Source organism: Macrobrachium nipponense, chromosome 6 (genome assembly GCF_015104395.2).
Source record: "Macrobrachium nipponense isolate FS-2020 chromosome 6, ASM1510439v2, whole genome shotgun sequence".
Lineage (NCBI taxonomy): Eukaryota > Metazoa > Arthropoda > Malacostraca > Decapoda > Palaemonidae > Macrobrachium > Macrobrachium nipponense.
In genome coordinates this window covers 64925112-64949839 of record NC_061108.1, presented here as the reverse complement: position 1 = coordinate 64949839, position 24728 = coordinate 64925112, and the positions used below count along the sequence as shown (strand labels likewise).

The 24728-nt window shown below is 38.5% G+C and overlaps 1 protein-coding gene and 1 long non-coding RNA gene across 3 annotated transcripts in view; one reads left to right on the top strand and one right to left on the bottom strand.

Annotated features, from left to right (window-relative positions):
- Positions 1 to 24728, top strand: part of LOC135216848 (uncharacterized methyltransferase Sca_1399-like) — a 97601-nt gene that overhangs the window by 17037 nt on the left and 55836 nt on the right. The gene's annotated exons all lie outside the window — the stretch shown is intronic.
- LOC135216811 (uncharacterized) lies at positions 2722 to 19051 on the bottom strand. Its single transcript, XR_010314930.1, has 5 exons — positions 19025 to 19051; positions 14731 to 14804; positions 14352 to 14456; positions 11292 to 11443; positions 2722 to 2750 (listed from the first exon to the last, which is right to left on the bottom strand). It is a non-coding gene; the product is annotated as an uncharacterized LOC135216811 (long non-coding RNA).

Below are 24728 nucleotides of genomic sequence, written 5' to 3'. Positions count from 1 at the left end.
TAGGCTTTCATGGAGGGTATCTCTGGTCCTTTCTGTATCTGGTTTCATCCATTGTCTGATCTTTTCTACCATTCCTTCCTCTCTGTTACTTCTTTTTCTTCATAAGTCGTTGTTTGGTAGCTCATCATCCACGCGTATTCTGTGGTATCGTCATCTTAGGCTAAGGCACCACCGAATCCGGCACGGCGCGTCGCGTGCGTCCAACACGGCTACGCGTTTTGTGCGTTTCGATCAACTGTCATAGTTCAACACGAGTGGTGGCCCCACACAGCGCATGAGCGTGCGTGCGTGGCGTCAGGTGCGTTACCGGACTAGACGCACAAGGAACAAAACATTTTGTTTTACCGCGCGTGGACGTGCGTCTCCGAGCTGGGGTCCGCATGAAGGAAGAAATTGTGGTAGACCTACAACACTTGCATTTGAACCACCTGCCCAACTTGAGTTATAATCAAATGTGATGATTTGTGGTTAAAATAAAGGATTAAAGTATTTTTTTATTATATTCTAATGGATACATTATGTAAATATCTTTGTTTCAGAAGTTCCTGTATCAAAGTGTTTCAGTTCACACACAATTCTACGTATCTTAATTTTTGTATTAAATAAAATAAAGTGCAACTTTAATTTCGAAATCAGTAATCCTTCCCTCAGAGTTACAACAAGTTTCTTACGTTGATACGGATCTTCTGTAATTGGTATCAAATTTTGATATATGAAAGAGTTTTTGCATATTCACTCTTTCCTCATTTAAAGTTATGTCATAAGTCCAGATTTTCCTACTGTTCAACGCTTCTAATTTGGTTGACAGCACTGAGTCAGAGGAAAAGCTCGCGCGCTCCCTTCATAATGGCAAGTACTGCTGAAGTTTGAATTGTCCGTCTTATAACCGTCACTCGTTTGTCTGGTTGGGCACACTCGCAGAAGACGGAAACGCTTGTAGACGGATAGCCGTGTTGCACGCGACGCGCCGCGACGGATTCGGTGGGGCCTTAGCCTGAGTTCGTCTTCTTGTCCTTCGTTGCTGGGTGTTATGTCTCTTTCCAGTTCCTCTCTTTCTGTTGTGGAGAGCTTTTTCTTTTTCTTTATGTTCCTTACTTGGTCTGCCAGCCTCTGTTCTGTTTGTATGTGTTATTTTCTCATTCCAGACGTTGGTCAGTCTTCTGTATCCTCTCCATTGAGTTGCTTTTGATGTTACATCTCCATATTTCCTTGGTTTCTGCCCAGAAGAAGATTCTGGTAGGCTTCTGTAGCTCCAGTCTCAGGTTGCTGGTTACTGTCGTTGTGGTGGTCAGTTGCTGGATGACGACCTCCAAGTACCTGACCATCCTTCCCGCTCATTGGGCTGCATAGCTGCCAGAGGTTCCGTTTACGGAGTTGACGTTTAATCCTTCGTTTCTTTCCATCATTCCTGAGTTTTGCTATTTTACCCATAGCTGGACCCTTCCCATTGGGGATAGGTAATCATTTACAGCTGAGTAGACTGAGGAAGTTGTGGTAAAGATCTCTTCCCAAGGAATCAACGCTGAGGAGAGCCGTCACCCATCCAACGACTGACCAGCACCAATGTTCTTAACCAGTCCATATTATCATTATTATTATTATTATTATTGCTTAACCAGATAATTCGATCCTCATAATCAGATGATCGGCGAGACTGTCTTGCATACAATTGAATTATTATATCTCCTGTGTTGCATCATGTACTGTTTTGGGCTCATGCTGCCTCGATGTGTGATGCTTTGTGTTTGCCCCATTCGTCTTGTTTTGTTTACATTCGTTTTTGGCGTGATTGCACGATGTCGTGCCAGAGACTCATGCAGGAGTTTTTCATGAAGGGATAATGTTTGCTGAGTGGTGTGAAATCCCAATTTGTTAGCGTTGTTGCTTGAGAACTGTCTAGTGTGTGAGATGGGTATAAGCATCCCGTGGCAGACTACACCGTAAGTTGTCTGTGAAAGTTCGTTTTGATGTGTTACCCCATAAAGTTGCATTTCATTTTGCATTGTGATTCAGAATTCCCGTAATTTGCGGTTTTGTGATGCTTTATTATTTCTAAGCAGCTGAAGATGAACCGTATTCATCTGTAACAAGCCCACAAGGCTCAAAGACTTGGAATTCAATCTTCCAAACTTTAATATTGTCTGTATGACCACCGAGTGTATCATGGTGAAATCTGTAGTACGCCAATTCTTAATGGCGCAGTCTACAAAAATTTTGAAAAATTTTTTTTTATATAAATCCAAGAGATCTTTCCACCTATACTATATTCAAACAGTTACCACAAAACATTTTTTTCATGAGGATTTTTACATAACAACAAACCTTGACATGCATAAAAGTAATCAAGAGTTATTCTACCCATTAATTGTTCAAAATGCTAGAGGCATGCGCGAATAAAATGAAACCCTTCAACCTCCAGTTCATCCTGTTCTACAACGACAACCTTTTCATAACAGACTTCTGACTGTTGACCTGTACGACCACAGACACACATTCTAGTAATAAAATGATAGATGTTGCCATTCATGATTACATCAATGAAAAGTAAGACTGAGAAAATCCGCATTTTCCTGCAAATTCTGTCAATAACTAAAGGTAATAATTCGTGAACAGTGAAGATCTGAGTCTACCTTACCTTCAGGGACTGAATTTTGTCCAACTCCAGGAACTCTGCGTATGTGTTCGTATACGCTCCTGTTTTTCTTTAGCACATCCAACATGCCTTTGATGGCTCTAGGGCGTCAATGTTTCTGTCGAAACGGATATTAGATTTTGATTCATTCGTAACAGGTACACTAAGACATGATTATGATGCACATGAACCAATTGCGTTGTCAACATACTACTTTTGACGACATAAACATTACCGAAGCCTCATTATAAAGTAGAAAATATTTTGCGAAGATCAGTGTCAAAACTGTTATTTAGATGAAGTAAAAGTCGTAACAATAAAATGAAACCTTAAGAAGGGTCATTAGAAATATTCGATTATGAACATGTCAGGTATGTAAGCCAATGCTCAATGAAAATGAATGTGGGTAATAACACAGGTAAGTAGAACTGAGCATCCTGCACTCGTGCCAATGCTACTATTGGGGTGGGGGGGGGGGGGGGGGGGGGGCGATATCCTTGAAGTAATGTTAATAATAAACTGGAAGGCGTTCAGACTGGCGGTCTTTGATTGAGTCAGCACTGTGTTAAAGAAATGAACGTGCAACAAAATTCGATTGATTTATAAAGCAAAAGTCGTAACAATGAAATGAAACCATAAAAAGGATCTCTAAAAGTGTTTGTGAGAGAAAGAAAGTACGTGTCAAAGACGTGAGCCAATTCTCATTGGAAAATGAGAAAGCTCCATTCGTGGATGCTCCTAAGAGGGGAGAGTCATGAAGATGAGGGTCGGAGACGACGTTTTGGAAGCAGAGAGGTGAAGCAATGTTGTTGTTACAAACACCGAAGCTTTCAGATGGGGATTGGTCACTGATTGAGTCCGCAGCTCTGTATAACCAATGAGTGTGCATAGTACTGATCCTTAGACTGGCCTTGGAAGAGGTCGAAAGTGATTGTTCAAATGAAGAAGGCGGAAGTCATAGTAACAACAGCAAAGTGAATGCTTTTTGTGAGATGAGTGAAAGCGGAAGGACGTGTCAACGACGTCAGCCAATGCTCAGTGGTCAATGTAAGTAAGTGAAACTGAGTAAGCTGGACTCGTGGCAGAGCTCCTAGGTGGGGGGAATAGGAGAAAAGAACCTCTCTCACTCAAGCTTGACACCCAGGACACCCAGGAAATTTGAAACCTTGGAATAGGGTTTATATCTCCCGAAGACCTATGTCACCTCCACTATAGAAAATTAATCGACATTACGGCTCTCCTGACATCTTCTGACACGTTCAAGCGCCGAGAATTAATTTGGGTTAGACCATATCGAGAGCCTTCCTGCTTAATATTACTAAGGAAAACTTGATGCACCTTTGTTTAAGGGAAGAAGTTTGAGACTCCTCCCTATTAAGGTAGGCTTTGGTTTCAACCAATCAAATCAGTAGTGCCAGACTTTTGAGGACGTCCTAATAGTAAGCCTCCATGAATATCCTACAAGAATGCCTGAAGACACACCCTCAAGAGCCTGGGCATGGACAAGGAGGCGTTTCCAAATGAAATCTTACCAATTACTACAGGAAAGATGACAGGAGTGTTTTAAGAAGAAAGGGCCATAGCCACTAAGACATAAGGGTTCTTTCAGAAGAGGCCACACCCAGCCCAGTCAAAATCAAGAACCCAAGGGTGGTGCCAAGAAATTGATATCCAAAATACGAAGGCTCGACTTAGGGAAGGGAAGAGAGAAGAAGCAGAGTGAGAGAGAAGAAACTAGAGCATGGTGAGAGAAGTGAGAAGGGGGTGAAGTGCGAAGAATGGGGATGAAGGAGGCGACTGCAGCATATAGACAGTGTGAAGTGTTGATCTGGCCCCCCCCCCCAGTGACAATATCGAACTCACATTAAATTCCCCTAGTGCCAAATAGACTTGCAAAGAAAGAAAAGTGCAGAATAGTTTGTCTCGGTCCAAGAACCCAAAACTAAAAGGTGGAAAAGAAGTTATAAGTTTCCCTACCAAGAATAAATACATAATAAGACACTCAATTTATTTTCCCAATTAATAAAAACTTTATGATAAAAGAAGATAGCTACAATCCTTGTGTGAAGCAAACCAATCATATAATTATATCTCATTGTCAACACCTATTCCAGTTGGCCCCCACCACTCAGGCCGATTTTGCCACCTTACATTTGTAGCAGTTCCCCTACACACACACACACACACACACATGATATATAACAGTGGAACCTCGACATACGAAAGTCCAACTTACAAAAAATTCAAGTTACGAAAGCAAATACGAAGATTTTTTTGCCTCTGCATACGAAAATAATTCAGGTTACGAAAGGGTGTTACTGTAAAGTCCCGAGATTCACCCAGGCCACCGAAAACACCATCCTCCCGTCTCTCCCATTGGTTCCTGATGCTAGTCACCGCCATAAGATCCTGCTCTCCTATTGTCAGCATCTACCCCATCATGCTCTATGTAAAGGCGTCATTCAGCCAATCTGTAGCAGCATCGTTATCATACGCACACGGAATTCGTTCGTTCACCTGTACCATTTTTGTTTGTTACGTAAATTCATGTTAGTGATTTCGCTTTGTACTTTATCGTGTTGTATGAGAACTTAATTGGTACATAACTTAATTATGTATAGTCATGGGTCCCAAGAAGTTGCTGAAGTTCACAGAAAGAAGAGGGATGCTTTCTATGGAGACAAAGATGGAGATAATCAAGAAGTATGAGGCTGGCATGCGATTGAGTGTGATCGCTAAGGAATATGGCTGAATCCGTCGACGATAGGCACCATCCTTAAGCAGAAGGAAGCCATCAAAGCAGCTACACCTTCCAAAGGCGTGACTATTTTTGTCCAACAAGAGGAGCCACGTGCATGAGAGATGGAGAAGCTGCTTCTTGTATGGATAAAAGACAGAAATCGCTGGCGATATGATACCAAACCGAGACGGCAATACTCCCACAAGGCCAGCGCTATTTTCGGCGATTTGATTGGCCAGGCCGAAGACGACGAAGAAGAAGAGACATCGACGCCAACCCCAGACTTCAAGGCTTCTCGTGGGTGTTTTGAAAAATTCCGGAAACGGACTGGCATCCATCGGTGGTGTGGCATGGGGAGGCTGCCAGCTCAGACACGAAAGTGGCCGAAGGCTTTATTAAGACGTTCGACGAGATGACAATCAACGAAGGCTACAGTTCTCCAGCAAGTCTTGAACTGTAACGAGACTGGCCTTTTTTGGAAAAAAAAATGCCTCGTTGGACGTACATCACACAGGAAGAGGAGAACCTACCCTGGGCAAAAGCCTATGAAAGACAGGCTTACGGTGAAGCCCCTAATGGGATATCTTCAGAGACTCCTTGAGCCTTCAAGGCCCACAAAATGCTAAAGGAGAAGCTTCCAGTGATGTGGAGGGCTAATGCGAAAGCCGGGTAACGAGACTTTTTGTTCACCGAGTGGGTAAATCTGTGTTTCGGGGGCCCGAGATGAGTGAAGAAATTTTTGGAAGAAGAAGCACCTCCTTCTGAAATGTCTGCTGTTGTTGACAATGCCCTACTCACCCTCCTGGCCTCGAGGAAGCTTATCCTAGTGGAGTATCTTTTATCAAGGTTCTTTATCTTCTGCCTAACACCACCCCTCTCCTCCAGCTCATGGACCAGCAAGTGATATCGAACTTCAAGAAGCTGTATACGAAACATTTTCAATTTTCAACGATACCACAAACCTCACCTTGCGTGAATTTTGGAAGAGCATTTCGATATCATGATATGCATCCGACTCATTGATCAAGCTTGGCAGAGGTTTCGAGTGAACCTTGAATTCTTCGTGGAGGAGACTCTGGCCTGATGCCGTATCCGCCCGAGACTTTGAGGGATTCAGTGTGGGCGAAGCTGATGCAGATTCAGAAACAGTTGATTATCCTGAAACGTGTTTTTCGCAACAGATCTTGACGAGATCGTTGCACTCGGCAAGTCCGTGGGGCTGGTCGTCGACGAGGACGACATCAATGACCTTCTCGAGGAGCACCAAGGAGGGACATACGACGGATGACCTGAAGGAGTTGGAGGCCATGCAACAAAACGTCGTTAAGGAAGAGTTCTCTAGCAGCGACAAGGAGGAGGAGGAGGACCCTATGACAACAGCAGAAATTAAAGATGCTCTAGCTGCTTTTCATAAAGCGCAATCATTTGTAGAAAAGAGACACCCCGAAAAGGCTTACACAGGTCGTATGCTTGCGCAGTTCGATGACGTTTGCCTGAGTCGTTTCAGGAACATGGTAAAAAGCAGGCAGAAGCAATCTTCCTTGGATAGTTATTTTTTTAAAGAGGCCTTTAGTAGTAGTAAGCAACAGGAAGATCCAAGTGATATGAAAAAACAGAAAGTTGAAAGTGGTGAATAAATTGAAATTTTTTTAAAAGAAAAAAAAACGTAAAGTATAAAAAAGTAAATGTAAAAATAGAACAGACATAGCGGCAAGGGTTTGAATAGAGACATCTGTTTCATATGGGCGTTTATTCAAAGCAAAACGTTTCAGGGACCAGCCCCATTTTCAAGCTGAAAATTACAATAATAAGACAAAATTAGAATAATTACTCATCTAAAAAACATACAATTACAATACATAAAGCAAATTAAAAGAACACCAACGAAACTCAAGTACCATTTCCAGTAGAGGAAGGAAGACGAGTGACTAAAAAACAAAAACAAAACACAAAAGGCATCTCTGTTGTTTACGCCAGGTACAGAGGGTGGAGGTAGTTTGGTTGTTCAGTTTCGGAACAATCGTCTTTATAAAGAGTGATTCGAAGACCGCTAGCTGCTGCGGAGAAGACGCTTTTGAAAGGATCTTAAAGTTTTTATATTCAATATTGATTCTGCATTTCTTTTGTGTCGTCACGGATGCTGGAAAATTCAGGAGATGATAATTTGACTTCAGTACGGAAACTTACCCCACTATGGCAATCTGTTCGGACCTTAAGAGGTCTTCTTGAGGCTCCGATATATTTTCCTAGATCACTTCTAGGACAAGTATACAAATAGACAATATTAGATGCCATAAGAGGGTTTAACTTTTTCTTTATATTTAAAAATAGATCCAATTGTCAATGGGTTTTGTTGGGATCAGATGACATTTTATGGCCGGGCAGTAAGTTCTAATAATCTGTTGCATTTCGGCATAGAATTTTCGAATTGATTAAAAGTGGAACACTGGCATACAACGGCATCCTAGCTCTTTCATATCCGCTTAGTTTTTGAGCACTGGTGTCCAAGATATCCGAGGTGTCTGGGAGCGCTCGACAGTGCGAAAAAATATTATTTTGAAAATTCAGCAAAAAATATAAATTTTACGCCAACAACGTTCATTTTGCTGTCATTTTTTCTAAATGTTAGTATTTTATTTTATGGTGGAATAGTCAGAATAAGAGTCCCAGTCCTCTAAATACGAAAAAATGTGAGTTATTTAACGAAAAAAAACAAAAAAAAACATCTTTACTTTTTTTATATTTTTGTTCCTAACCCAAAAACTATGAAAGTCAGGCAAATGAATTATTTTTTATGAGAAAGCCAATAAAATTCCCTAATTATCAACTGGAAAAACTAAGTCCAGCCTGTGAAAAAATTGATAGTAAAAGAAAAGAGGATAAGAATCATAGCGCTCCGCCGGCGCATAGTGAGAATTATCGCTAGAAATTTTTTTTTTTTTTATTGAAGAGCCCTATCTCGGTTATTTTTCATTGAAATTCATTGTAAATATACGAAATGTAGAGGACACGTTGAAGAATAAAGGGAAGGTCAAGAAAAATGGCTTTGGATACGGCAGTTTCATTTTGACGTTTTATAAATTGATCGAAACGATAAAAATTTTTACCGTTGTCAACATTTATTGCTAGAATAGCAATTTTTTTAAGAGCCCTATCTCGGTATTTTTCATAGAAATTACTTTGTAATATACGAAAATGTAGAGGAAAAGTTGAAGAATAGGGAGAGTTAAAAGAATGGTTTTGGGGGTCACTGAGAGGGAAGTGCAGGTGCGATCAGCTGATTTCATTGTGAGAATTTTACTACGCCAGGTATTTGAGGCATGCGCAGTACAGAAACTACTTTGCTGGCGTATTGATACCCGAGATACACGGTCCAAGGAATGATCTAGCCTATGGAAATCGCTACTTGTCCGAAAATAAAAATAAAAAGGCCCCTACCACACGTACGAAAAATTTCGGTAAATTTTACGTACTGCTACGTCAGTTGGATAGATAGGGGATAGAGTATTTTTACGTACTATTACGTCAGTTTGGACATGAAAGGGCTAGGTGCAGTCTGAATAGCATTGATAGGTTAAAAGCTTCATGTTCATAAATTTGTGAAGGCATTTATAAAATAAAACTACTGGAATAAACAGCTTATCAGTAAAATATTTCTTTGAAAAGGTGACCTCATTGTGGAATTCAGACCATCCAGACGAAAGGGAAAAAACCCCTGTGGAAAAAGAGTAAAAAGAGAGGTCATCTTAAAATTAAAATTACAGAAACTATAGAAATTTGTGCCCAAACCTGTGAACGTCTTCTTTCTGAAAATCGCCGTGTAAAATCCTGATTATTACTACGAGACACTTCTATATCCAAAAAAGCAAGTTTGTTATCTTTCTCGTAATCAATTGCGAATTTTTATATTCGGGTGGGCCCAGATTAGCATAGTGTAAAAATTAGTCGGCTCTATATTTATCTTTAAATAAGATAAAATTGTCGTTGACATAACGAAAGTAAAATAACGGGTGATAAGCCATGGGGGCAGTTGTCCAGCAACTGCTCCTCTAACTCACATAAAAATATTAGCCAGCACCTGGCCAAGGTGGGGATTCCCATTGCCATGCTGTCAGCCTGCACATGAGCTTTACCATTCAAAATAAAGGCAGTGTCCTGCACCGCCAAGGTTAAAAGTTTCTTAAAATGGTCGTAATTAAGACCGTGAGATATTGTGTCATTATCACTAAAAATCTTATTTAAAATTCACAATTATTACGAGAAAGATAACAAACTTGCTTTTTTGGATATAGAAGTGTCTCGTAATAATTCAGGATTTTACACGTCGATTTCCAGAAAGAAGACGTTCACAGGTTTGGGCACAAATTTCTAGTTTCTGTAATTTTAATTTTAAGATAAACTCTCTTTTTACTCTTTTTTTTCCACAGCTTCGTTGGTGTTCTTTTAATTTGCTTTATGTATTGTAATTGTGTGTTTTTTTTTTAGATGAGTATTATTTTAATTTCATTTTATTATTGTAATTTTCAGCTTGAAAATGGGGCTGGTACCTGAAACGTTGCTTTGAATAAACGCCCATATGAAACAGATGTCTCCATAAACCCTTGCTGCTATAATATATACATATATAGATATATTATATATATATATATATATATTACTATATATTAGTATATATGTATATGTAAATATCTATATATATAGATATATATCTTATATATATATATATATATTAGTATATATAATATATATTCTAATATACATATATATATATATATATATATATATATATATATATATATATATATATATATGTATATATATATATGTGTATACAGTAGTACCTCAGGATACCGAAAATTTTTATCTGTTTTCCAAAGTGGCCTTCGTAAACTGATTTCTTTGTATCTTGAACCACATTTTACATGTAAATTGCCTAATTCGTTCCAAGCCCTACAAAAACACCCCAGTAAATTTTATAATAAGGCTAAATTAGACCAATTAACCAATGAAATACAACAATTTGGACCATTCAATACCAAACCTAACTGTGATTACCTTGTAAATAAACGTTCATTAGTGTACAGGGTGCAAGAAATACTGTACGTACATAGTATGTAGTAAAATGTGGAACCTTACCTGTTTTCTGCCATTTGTCCTCCTCCTCTGTCGCCACTTTCAGAGATCGCCTCATTCGAAAGGTAAGGTTCCACATTTTACTACATACATATGTACATACAGTATTTCTTGTACCATGTACACTAATACATTTTATTTATAGGTATGTAGTACATATTAGTAGTGTATGTAGTTTTTAAGTTAGGTATTGAATGGTCCAAATTGTTATATTTCATTGTTTATTGGTCAATTCAGCTTTATTATAAATTTACTGGTGTTTTTTTTTTGTAGGGCTTGGAGCGAATTAGGCAGTTTTTATATGCAAAATATGGTTCAAGATACGAAAAAATCAGGTTACGAAGGCCGCTTCGGAACGGATTAATTTTGTATCCTGAGGTACTACTATATATATATATATATATATATATATATATATATATATATATATATATATTATATATATATATATATACTTGTTTTATCAGAAGAATTTATTTACACACACACACATGGTAAGGACATGCATGAAATGAATATAGAAAAATAACCTTATACATAGATGCATAGGAAAACTTGATTTATTAGATTTTAATCTGAGCTTTCCTATGTTCAAGATGCCTATCACTAAGTAGAAAATATACAATATTAATTCTATACTTTGCAAGTAGTATAAAGACTTCGCTGTGAATATCATAAGTACATACAAAGCAATAAATCTGGAAATTTATTGCTGGAGATGAAACTGAGTCAGTATCCATCAAATTTTGCCTCTACTGCCCGTAAGAATGATAAGAAGTAACTCACGAGAACCCTTTGTCTCTCAGCAGTCGACCAACTCTTCCCGTCCCAGCAGCAACGTCAATGACTTTCAAGGCGCCTCGCTTCTCTTGAGGTATTCTGGCTGCCACCTCATTGGCTGCTAATTTGGGGCCAATGTAATTCAATGAATCACAAATCTGGGGAGAAAAAATAGCGAGTAACTGTATAGTTATGTAAAAAGCACCAGGGACTCCAATGTATTTCATCCTCAGGGGAAAACTAACGCAAAGTAAGAAAACCAAAGAAAAAGAAACTAGGGAATTGATACAATTCAAGTTTCCCGCCACCACTAGAGAATGAGCCAGAGAATTATAAACCGATCATGATAATACTGCTGATCACATTAGCTTTTCCCATGGGTTGCATAATAGCGAATTTCCGAGTGTAACACACGAATAGGTACCTGATGATATGGAACAGAAACTTTTGCGATGCTTACTTATAAATCTATTGGCTTCCCCGCCCCCTTTATTGATTCAGAACATGACGATATAGTAAAAGCATCAACGAGTGTCTAGAGTGGACGAACATCTCAAGAGGCAAGGATTTCAATCTTTTCCAAATATGATTTCATAAAACCTGTTTATTTCTTCATCAATTTATTTATATGAGTCAAGTGCACTTGATGTATTAAACAGCACATATTTCATTAAGTCATGATCAAAGAGTTAAGAGCTAGCATACACCTTTCTCCGATTAACGTAACTCGTATGAAATTTATGATTGCGTAAGGTCATAGTATATGAGAACTTGAGCCCAGTGTTATTGGCCAACGACACGAGTAGAGGCCTCATTCACACCCATCTTTGCCAATATCACTTCTATTTGTAGAAGACTGACCTTGACCGTTCACCTTACAATAAAGGCCAAGTAAAAGTACCTTGTCTTCCTGCTTCCCTCTCACTCACAGCCAACAATTAGCAAGGATGCTCCTATTTGTTATGCTTTGGAGATTTCAGTACAAAACTATTTCTTAAGTAGCAAAGCTAGCCCTCTTACTTCGAGAAAGCAATTCTATCCAATTTTGTGCTTATAGCCACTTGTTTTACCAGTCTCTAACACCAACCCATTTACCTATCGGCCAAGATTTGCAGATTCCTGTTTGGAATCTGAGACACATGCTGTGTGTAACCATTCCTTAGTCACACATCCCGCAGAGTGGCGAGAGATTTTTCTGCTTCCAGCGTTTGGAAAACACTGCTCGTTCCCGTGTCCGAACCCATCTCTATGTACACTTCTGGTTCCTACACACCTGTGTTTCTGCACACTTAATGGTGCTTCCTGGAAGCTTGATTGCTTGGTGAGATTGCCAGTTCCTACTATGCACTTCTTAGTTTTACCCCCTTAAATTGTCACTGCACTGAGCACCTCCAAGCCTTGCCGCTTGCTGTCTGGGGAGAGTGCCAGTACCTACCTCACACTTTACAGTTCCCCCTGGAAGTCTTCATGCTTGATTGCTTGATGAGATTGAAGTGCCTATCTATGCACTTTTCAGTGCCCACACACAAGTGTGCCAGTACCTACCTTAAACTTAACAGTACCCCTTGGAAACCTTCACACCTGATTTCCTGGTGAAAGTGCCAGTGCCTACTTATGAACTTTTCAGTGGCCCCCACACAAGTGCCACTGACACACCTCATAAACCCTAAGACAGTAGAATCAATAATCTGTTCAATGAATCTTGTTCTTAAGAGATAATAAATACCAACACTGCATCGCAGGCAAACTACCTTAGAGTTGGCTCTAATAAAATTGAGAACAAAACAGGTCCGATAACATATATATATGTGTGTGTGTGTAGGTTATGGAGTTCTATTTGACAACATCGGTGTGGTCCTGAGAGAAGAGAGAGAGAGAGAGAGAGATGAGAGAGAGGCAATTGGTGGTTGGATGGTTACGATTGAATTGGCTGTTGGTGAGGTTCTGAGTTGTCTGCTGGTGCTGTTGGAGTTTAGAGTTCTGTGTTTTGAGTCAGTCTTTGTTCAGTCTTTGGTGAGAGCTGGTGAAGATCAGTAAGTGTTGGCAGCAGTCTGTGGAAAGTGTTGAGGCATAGAAAGTCATTTAGTTGGTGTGTTATTGGTTTGTTGCTGATTGTTGTTGGGTGTGATATTAGTTGCTTAGAGTTGTTGTGCCTGTGTTGGATTTGTGCTTGTGAGTTTTGTTCAGTTTTGTGAGTTGTTGTAGTGAGGGTTGGTTGTTGGGGGAGCTGTTGTGGTTTCTTGGTGTGGTTGTGAGTTGTTGAGGGTTGTTATTGGTGAGCTGTTGTGATCCCTTGGTGTTGTTGGTGGGTGTGTGTGTTGCCTTTTTTGTGTTGTTTTTTGTTTGTTTGTTTGTTTGTATGGTATTTTTACGTTGCCATGGAACAGTGGTTATTCAGCAACGGGACAACGGCTTTACGTGACTTCCAAACCACGTCAAGAGCGAACTTCTATCACCTGAAATACACATCTCACTCCTCAATGGAATGGCCGAGAATCAAACCCGCGACCACCGAGGTGGGAAGCAAACACCATATCAACCATGCCACTGAGGCGCTCTGTTGTTTTTGTGTTGGTGGTTGTTTGTGCAGTGGTCTTTTGTTGTGGTTGTGTTTCTTTTTTGTTGGTGTTCCGTTTTTGTTCTTTTTTTGTTGTGTTGTGTTGGTTGTGTTGTTGTGGGTGGGGTTGGGGCTTTGGTTGTGGTCTTGTTTGTTGTTGGTATCTCCAGGACCTTGACCAGTTGACAGCACAGCATAGCCCTGAGTATCTGCAGTTGGGTGAGTACATGTGTTTGTGTTTTTTGTTTTGTTTTGTGTTGGTATAGGTCAATTGTCCTGCGTGAATTCTGTAGTGTAAAGAAGAAAGTGTGTGGGGCTGAGTGTGAGTTTGGCAGCTGGATTGGTTAAGTGTATGTGTGGGCGGATTCTGCCACTTGTTTTTGAGCTTGTGATCCCGCCACAATGTGTGTGTGTATGTGTGTGTGTGTGGGTGTGTGGATGTGGGTGTGTGTGCATGTGTGTGTAAAAGTTAACACAAGAGTCAGAAGAGGAATAACAGTTACATTTACCTCATCATAATGTTGAGCCCATTCAGAGTAGGTCTCTATCACTTTATCCGGTGCGTTCCCTGGTACAATAAAACGACTGGTGATCTCGTGTGAAGTTTTTTCGTCCTGGCAGGAAATTCAATCAAACAAAATGACGGTGTCATATGATCATATAGCGATATAATTCTCTTGACCTCAGATTTATGGTAATTTTGGATTGCTGATGAAAGTTTGCCTTAATCTAGGCATTGATACCAAGTTTTTCAAAAACTGAAAGAGTTGTGTTTCATCCAAGATTAAATATGGAATTTTGCTTTATATTTCAAAAATTTTAAAGAGCTGAGAATAATAAGAGAAGTCTAAAACTCCACTTAATCCAGAATAAACATTAACCTCTTACCATATTTTGGAAGAACTGAAAACAACGACTATAAGGAAACTGACGTCAGTGAACCAGTCTTCCTTCCACAGGTCCTGGGGTCAAATAAAAGAAACGAAAACAAAAATTATCATGAATAAGTAAAGCAGGTACAAATCAACGAACAACTCTCAAATCAAACACAATATAGTGATAACTGCAAAAAATTATGAGTGAAAGACATTCTTCAGAGGCAGTTTACTACATCCGTCCACGTTGTTAATTTAATTATCTAAATATTTTGCATCTTATAGTTTTTTCTGGATTGATCAGCAGACTCTAAAAAATGCCACACAGCTTCATCGTTTTCTCTCACAGCAGGCGGTCCAGTTTGCTCTGAAGATGAAGACAAATTAATAGCATCACAGATGAACAAATCCTGGCCATGGATCCAGAGAGGCAAGGATGAAGATTCACATCTGTGGATTTGCTCTTATGAAAGTAGGAGACATTTTTCTCTTGTTTTATTTTCATTATTAATCTTAGATGGAGGAGTCATCTACTATACGGACGAATGTGCAAAATCAAGCAAAAGCAGACATTTGTTTGGAGAGACAATAAATGAAAAACGAAGGTGCGTAAATGTAAGTAGCACATGTAACAGAAAGTTCTGCGGAGTAAAATATCCATATAGTAAAAAAGGGAAAAGCGAACTATGAGAAAAATAGATTACATGGAATTACAAAAATACAAATAAAAGAAATAATACTCTTAAGAAATAAAAAACTAAATAATAAAAGACAGAATTAGAAAAACTCAAATCTTAGATTGGAAAGTGTACACTTCAGGAAATAAGCAACAAGAAGAGTTCATGAAGCACAGGGATAATTTACCCTTCAGGAAATAAACCCAAATGGAAGAGTGTGAAAAATCATGAAATAGTTTATCCTTCAGGAAATAATCTCGAGTCTAGGATTGTGGAACTCCATGGAATAAATAACAGCCTTTAAGGAAATAAGCTCAAGGTAGCGTGCCTTTCAGGAAACAACTTCAAGCTAAGACTGTGGGAAGTAGTCCAGGAGTAGCTTAGTCTTCAACAAATAAACTTAAACTTTAACTACAGAAAGCCAATGAAAAATTTACCTTTAATGATTGAACATAAGCCTAGGTGTATGGAAAGCCAAAAGATAGTTTAACTTCAGGGAATAAACACAAACCTAAAAATATGGAGCGCTCAGAATTACTCTACCCTTGAGGAAATAAACTTGAGTCTACGGCTAAGGAACCCCATGGACTCATTCACCCTTTAGGATGTCAACCCAAATCTAAGACTTTGGAATGTTCTGGAATAGTTTACCCTCCGGGAAAAAACTGAAATATAAGACTGTGCATTACCATTGGGTACTTTGCCTTTCTGAGTTGAAGGGTGTGGATGGCCATGGGATAGTTTGGCGATCAAGAAGTAAACCCAAACCTAAGAATGTAAGTTAAATTCCAAATGGACAGACATCGGAGAGCCCAGGAATATCTTACACTACTTGAAATAGATACCAAACTCTAAGAATTTTGGAAAGCTCTGGAACACTTTACCCTTCATAAAGTTTGCAGAGAGTTGTGGAATAGTTTACCTCTGGAAATAAACTTGGATCTAAGACTGGAATGACCGGGATTAGTTTATCTTGCAGGCAATAAATTCAGTTCTAACAAATCTTAAGGTATAGAAAAACCTGGAATACTTTGCCTTCCACAAAATCTTCAATCTGGGTGTGTATAAAGCACTGGAATAGCTTAATCTTCAAAAAATGAATTCTATTGCAAAAGTCCAAAATGCCCATGGATGGTTGGCCCTTTAGATCATTTACCCTTTAAGAAATAAACCCAATTTTTTAATGTGGAAGAGTATGGTATAATTTAGGAAATGAATAGTACAGATCTGAGATGTTGAGATGCCTTGGGATAGCTTGCAGTACTGGAAATAAATCTACAACTTTGGAAACCCCAGAAATGGTTTACCTATCATAAAAAAACTCAATGATTTAGGACGTTCACGAATACTTTGCCCTTCTGGAAATAAACTCAAATCTAAGAATACTGAAAGACAGAAAAATTTGCCATAACGGACGAAACAAAATGAAAATGCAAATGTATGGCGAGCCACATCAGTTTACTTTTCAAGATATAAACTTAGGTCTAAGACTGTGAAAAGTCCAGGAATAGTAGTATAAACTCAGGCAATATACTTTACTACAAAACTATGAAATAGTACCATTAAACAGTTTACCCCTCAAAATATCAACTTGATCTGTAACAGCAGAAAGCCATGGGATAGTTGACCACTCAGGAAATAAACTGGAATCCAAGAGCGTAGAGAGCCACTGGACACTTTACCCTTAAAGAAATTAATTCAAATCTTATGTGGAAGGACCATGATTAGTTTATCCAACAAGAAATATACTCACACCCCAGTGAGAAAAGACATGGAATTCTTTGCTAAATTAGAAATTATTGAAAGTCCATAAACGATGTGTGATTGATGACATAAATTCAAATATACACGTTTAGCAAAAGACAAGGAATAGTTTACCTTTCAAGACATGAGCTCATCTTCCACACTGGGACAAGACATGAAACAGTTTATCCTTCAGTAAATAAATTAAAATCTAAGACTGCAGAATAGCGAGGAATAGTTTAATATTCAAGATATGAACTCAGATCTATGCGTTTGGAAAGTCATAGAGCTGTTAACATTAAAAAATAAATTCGAATCCACAACTGCTGAAAAAGCAAGAAAGGTGTAGTACCATTCAAGAAATCAACTCAGATATCATAGTTAAAAGTCGTGGAATAATTTGTCCTCCAGGACGTAAATGCAAATCTCAGACTGTGAAAAGGAAATGAACATAAAACTAGGGCTGTGGAAATGTAGGGTTAGTAAATAAATTCAAATCTAAGGTGGTGAAGACCCCAGGATGAGTTGATCCATCAGGAAATAAACTCAAATTTAAGAGTGTGGAAAACAATGAGATAGTTTACCCTTTGCTATGGAAATTTAAGTTTTGTTTAAAAGCTTTGTATTGCGTTACTACACTCGTTATGGTAACGCATGCTTAGGAGTTACAGTAGTTGATATTCATGACCATAGATGGCGTTGTATGGGTTGTCTAAGACCCTCGGTGGTAGGTCGTTCTTGTTGCTTCTTGAGTGAGTGGTGCTGCGAGAAGGGTGTTCCACTCCCGAGGATGTAATGCAATGAATTGAACTGAATATGGAATTTAGACCAAAAGCCAAGCACTGGGATCTATGAGGCCATTCAGCGCTGAAACGGAAACTGACAGTAAAAGGGTTGCTAGGTGTAACCGGAAGAAAACCTCAAAGAAGTTGCACTATGAGTTAATTGTTAGGAGAGGATGGAAAGTAAGATGGAAGGAAGAGAATATGAAAGGACGGACAGTAAAAGGAACGAAAGCGGTTGCAGCTAGGGTTCCAATGGGAACTTTTGAAGTGCAAGCGCAGATGCAACGCATTACTGCCTTAATACTATTCTCCTTTCATTGATACATATTTATTTATTTATTAATATTTCTTTTTTTAACAAGTGGCATCTCTTCTCTATATATTCATCTATACCTTCTCTTACCTCTTCCAAATGAGAACCATATTCTTTGAAAGCTTGAATTTCAAGTCAATGGCTCCTGAGGTCCTGTCCCATATGGATAGGTTTCATCCTCTGAATAATAATAATAATATTAATAATAATAGTTATAATAATGATAATAAACCCACATACTGCAACTCGTACATTTACCAAGGTACTGTCCCTTCCCTGCCCGCGTGGCAAAATACTCATCGTGGATGTAATTGGCAAATAAATATATTAGCCTTAAGTGTAGTGTATCGTAAGAGCCACGAGCACCGTTTGTAATGTGCTACATGCGAGAGAGAGAGAGAGAGAGAGAGAGAGAGAGAGAGAGAGAGAGAGAGAGAGAGAGAGAGAGAGAGATTTATGACTGCCACCAAAACTTAAGTTTATCTTAAGAAATTTTCATCAAATGTGGCGACAAACTGAGCAAAAAAATCCTCATTATATCTTTGTGGTATTTCTCTTAACTTTGAAATATTCACATTTTCATTATAAGATGAATATTTGACAACAACCGTCGTGACACTTCGTTGTAGGTGGTCTGTGCTTCCTCTCACGAGTGATGGAAGCTTTCTTTTCGTCTCTCTAATAACAGTCTCATCGCCGCCATGCAGCTTCATCACGGAAGGCTTTGTAAAGCAAATATAATTTTATGTGTCTTTTGCAAAAGTTGTGTTAAAATAGAAGAGTCCTTACCGCAACAGAAGCGTCAGACTTTATGGAAGTTCCACAGATGTTTTCCGCTGGTGGCGAAGTTTCGAGGCAAATTATCACAACTTGACCGTGTAGCTGTAATATAGCTGTATTACACTCACCTTGAGAAACCCCGCCCCCTCACTCAGCTGACTCTACTGATAAGTTTATATGTTTGTAGCATTTACACCCATGAGTCATATGGAATTCGGCATCCTCGGACAGATACAGCTATCATATTCTGAAAATGAAAAATTAGTGCAATATTTTAAGACACCAGGTAAAAAAAACCTGGGAATCTGTCCAGCTATCAAACCGTTGACCAAGATAAGATTCAGACCCAGTATCGTTCATTTTGTTCCTTTGGTTATACATTGAAAGTTTGCATTGTTAACACTCCTTCCTTCAAGTATCTAATATGAAATAATCGTGCTACAGGTTTTTCGAAGTCTGAAGGTGTTTCTCGCTGATCACTGGGGAAATCAAGAAGTAGCCATTGTGGCAATAATCTTTTTCCCATCCAGTCCCGAGAGAGAAAATCTCGCGAATTCCTCGCACTCTCTGTCCATTCTGTTCGGTTGGGGGTATTTTCTTAACTCTCGTAATAACCAGTTCATTTTATTTATTAAAGATTCCAAGCGATGACTGGCTCATTTTTGTCTGTGTATATTTCCAAACATGAAGGAAAAAGGAGAAGAAATAAAACGCGATAGCTGAAGATGTAGAAATTCACATATTGTCAGAATGGGGGCTCCAGATTACAAATAAAACAGACTTCTCTCACAACATTTATGACTAATGCACTATGGAGGGAATTTATCCTCAAATTAAACACAATGCTGATAATATGGGGAGAAATCTAATGGTTAAGTTGAATAGCTTGTAAGGATGATATAAGGGCGAATGTTGGCCCTTCCATTGCAAAAATCTCTATATCCATATGTCCTCTCTTTTCTTCCAGGAACTAAAATGTAGAGCATTTTACGCCCTTTCTTTTGATGTATATATGTCGGGAATCCGTTCCCTCTATGTAAAATTATTCATGTATTTTCGTCTGTGAAGAAACATTTACAGCTGGGGTTCTGTCCCTTTTTGTTTATGTTTGTTCGTTCGTGTGTGATGGACACTACGCTTCCATCCGCATGCCGCCTTATGTAAAGCCTCATTTGCCGAATAAAGTTATGCTGAGTTTGCTCGCTCTCCTCAAATTACTCAGACCTCACAATTAGCTTAATGAAGATCTTCGTTGATCTTGGACAAAAGGATGCTCGTTAGAGAAGTGAGAAATTGAATTCAGAAACGAGGGAGAGTTTGTTTGGCTCGGAGGAAAAGAACTGGCTATAAGAATGTAACTCAGACGTACCTGGATGCCTTATGGTGTGTAGCTTAATATGAGAAGATGACATTCGGCTTTGTCCGAGTCCTTGGGGCGGGGCGCGCCATCAAAGCACACTTTTTTTAGGCCTATGGAAACGGCACTGACGAAACGTCTGTCTGTGATGAGCAACTAGCAAGGAGTGAGGGTGAACCAGGGCGCAGAGCAGTCGCTTTGGGGTTAAGTTCCCCCCCGCCCCCCATTGGCAGGTCATTCTGGAAACAGACATACAGCCAGCAACAAGGTCAAGGTAGAATAAATCTTAAGACTAGACCTAGGAAGGGCCTACCTAGCTGCCCAATTTCCTTTGTGTTATGTCCCTAGTGCTTAATGGATCTATACCCTCCCGCAAAACTACGAAGAGGACCAGAAATTCCTATCTCCCTTGTCTGGCCTTGTCTATGCTGACTTCCCTAAATTCCCCCCCACCCCCTCCCCCACCTAAAGTCGTACGATGAAGGGGGTAAAATGGCTGCTGCTTCTGGCTTAATTTTAATATCAATTTCCGGCGAGGCGGGATAAAAACATGAAATTACACACTAAATTCCGTGATCCTAAGTCTCCTCAACTATAAAACTAATTAGTCTCCACATCTGGAGAGAATATCAGGGTGGCAGGGAATAACTGGATCCAATTCAGGCAAAAGTGGAAGGCAGAGTTTCAAAAAGACCACTCAAGACATCAGAAGTGGGCTAATGGCCATGATCACAATTATTAGATTACGATACAATCAGTTATATTACCATGGGAAAGAGAGTTCCCATTGGCTAGTATTGGACCAAGGGTGCAGCAGGATGAAGTTTCAGATAATTCAGGCAACTGCAAGACAAGGTAAACCAAAAAGCATAGTAGGTACAAAAGTATCAAGGGACAACTCCAACGGCACTTGCAGGCAACAAGCAAACTACTTTAGAGGAGAAAACAAGGTAACACAAAAAAATGACCATACTTAGATGATTAACTTTTAATATTTAACCGAACACATTAATCACCTATCATTAACTGGCAACAAGATGGCAATATCTATATATATATATATATATGAGATATATATATATATTCATATATATATATATAATATATTATATATATATAGAGAGAGAGAGAGAGAGACGAGAGAGAGAGAGAAGAGAGAGAGAGAGAGAGATCAATGTAGCACAAAGAAACACGTGCTTGAGAATATCCTTAAATCCAAGGTAGAAAGTTAAATAAGACTGGCGACTTTGAACAAGTACTTTAGTAGTTGAATTCTACAGTCTCAAGTTCACACTGAATCAAGGAGAGGTTAAACAGGCTTAGGGAGGGCGGGGTAACAGTTTGTTAATCTTAGCAGAATGTTCTTTGAGCAAAAATGATGTGGAGAGAGGATCAAGAGCTAATCCACGGTGGAGATTCATATTCCTCATTGACGTGGCTTCAGTAGAAATGGACTCCAACAGATTCCTGTTACTTTGGTCATTGATTGTGTGGATTATCGATGCCTTATTCCAGTTAATGGCTTGGCCTCTCTTAAGCTAATAACCCATGATGCCACCATTTATTAAGCCTCTTGAAATGGAGTATTTGTGCCGTGAACATTGCATTTTAATACTTTTAGAAGTTTGACCTATATAAATCTTATTACATTCGTTGCAATGAATACTGTATACAACATTGTTTGAATTGGGTGGGCTTTTTTTTAAGTAGTTTATTTCTCAATATAGCATTATATTTAAATACAAAGTTAATATCAATAGTTTTTAAAATGGATACAGCAGGAATGAAATTAGGATGAAATGGTACATAGAGAATATTCTTAAATTCTTTGTTAATATTGGTTGGATTGTAATATGTCGGTTTTGCTTTATTCTTACAAATTTCCAAAGAATATGGAAGGTAACATAATGAATCTCCTGTTTTATCAATAATTTTAAATTAATCTACCAAAAATTCAGGACTACAAATTCTAAGAGTTTTGTTTGAAATACATACTGGAAAAAAAAAAGTAGCGTGTTAGAGTAAATATGAATATATGGCAAGTTATTCAGAGGTTTCCTATATACTTTAAAACAAAAAGTGGTGTTATTTCTAATACTAAGACATCCAAAAATGGTATGCAATTATTTTCTTCATATTCTATTGTGAATTTTGTGGATGGTACAGCATTATTGATTGTATGCAGGAAATCAGGAGTATTGTGATCCTGGGTCAGTCATTTTCTTTTATGCAAAATAAGCTATTTCGTGATTGATCTAGGATCTAACCCTTTGGGCAAGTTGGCGATATTTTGGGGGGCAAAAATAAAACATTCATAGCAGTACACGATACCCTATGCTAACCATCACTTTGAACAAATTAACACTGGAAAAAAATCACATTCATCCATAATGTTACGTAAATATTGGCTCTCTTTAAGATTAAAAATCACACAAAATCATCCACTGGAAAATATTTGGTGCTTCAGTTGTTAGTACAGCTATTATGTGCTATGAAGATATAACTAAATTTCTTTACTTAGCTTTTATAAGGTTATAATTTGATTTGATAAAAGTGACAGAGGAAAACCAGTTCTATTCAGACTCCTTTATGGAATGTAATTCGACATCAATAAAGGACAAAAAGCAGAATCACTCATTACTCTCGGCTAAATAAAAATTCAAGTATGCATTTTAATTTCCGTGCATTTTTTATCTAATTAGTTACAATTTTCCCATCCACACACAGAAACTTACGCAATTTCCCTCTCTCACACAATTCTTTACAAAATACCAACTAGACAGTTTTCAGATTTCACTTTAAGCCACAGAATTAGCTACCAATCTTTACAAAGATGAAGCATTATTCCTTCCAAAACAACACCTCTTAGAATAATGGAAATATAACATGAAAACGATGAGCTGACGGAGAATTCAGGTTACCATGAGGAGCTGGCATACATTTCATATGCTTGCAACTCAGTTGCCTCTAGATGTCTCTGCCTGTGTCATCATTTCCCATTTCCGGTTTCGAAAACATTCTTTATAGTACATCGTTACTTTGATAACTTTGTCATTACTTCAGTATAGGCATGTTGGCACCATTTCCCTCAGACTACGTCATTGCTTCTGGTATCAGCACTTCTTTCAGGCTAAGTCTTTGTTTCCAATACCAGCGTTTGCTCCAAACTAAAGGTCCGTCGGTCAAACAATGTCCGACGGACAAACATTGTTACCATATCATAGGCGAAGCAGGATGACGTCAAAAGTGTTGAAACAATGGAAGTAGATCTGGCAACAAACAGTGGTACCAGATAAGGTTGTATACCAGCGTTTTTTACTCTGCTCACAAGGCAAAGGCCAGCAGACAATTCTTAATTGGTAACAATGTTTGTCCGTCGGACATTGTTCGACCGTGTGGACGTACCTTAAGTCATTGCTTCTGATATCAGCGTTTTCTTCAGACCAAATCTTTGCTTTGAGAATCATCATTTTCTTCAGACTAAGTCATTACTTCCGGTCACAACATTTCCTTCAGACTAAGTCATTAATTCCGGCATCAGCATTTCCTTCAGAATAAGTCATTGCTTCCAGTATTAGCCTTTCCTTCAGACTAAGTTATTGCTTCTGGTATCAGCATTTCCTTCAGACTAAATCATTGCTTCCATTATCAATATTTCCTTGAGGCTAAGGTATTACTTCCAATATCAGCATTTTTTTCTTTTAGACAAAGTTATTGCTTCCAGTATCAGCTTTTCTTCAGACTGAGGTATAACTTTATTTTAACACACTTATGTAACTTTCATAAATTCATAAATCCACTTTAGGCACAAGGTGCGGATCATTATGTTTCCCATTTGGTCAACTCTTCAGTACAAGAATTCTAGCAGGGTAAATGAAATATCAAAAATATTTCTTTTCCTTGAATGTTTGTCCATATATAATATCTCACTGCAATTTTTGTATAACTTCATGGAGGCTTTCTGACTTACATTATTCAAGTAAACCAGCACAACCTCTGGGAAATCATATGTAAACTGACCGCATTTCAACTATATTTTTCACACCACATATCATTCAGTTCCATGAGCAAAATGTCTGAAGTATTTCTGATGTCAGATTATGAACCTGTATTCACTCTTAAAAAATTTTGGCTTGTTGTACAATTTTATTTTGCTGATTTGATCCCAGTATCATTTATCACATTCAGCTCCCATTTTTTAGTCAGTTGTTAGTCGCTTATATGGGGCTATATAAGTAAATTTTGATCATGACCATCCTGGGTAAAGAGTTATTTTACCAAGATGTATTTGATGTTATACTGTCAATTTTTATTTGTAGTAGAACATGACAAGTACTCAGATCAGCATAGTCAAAT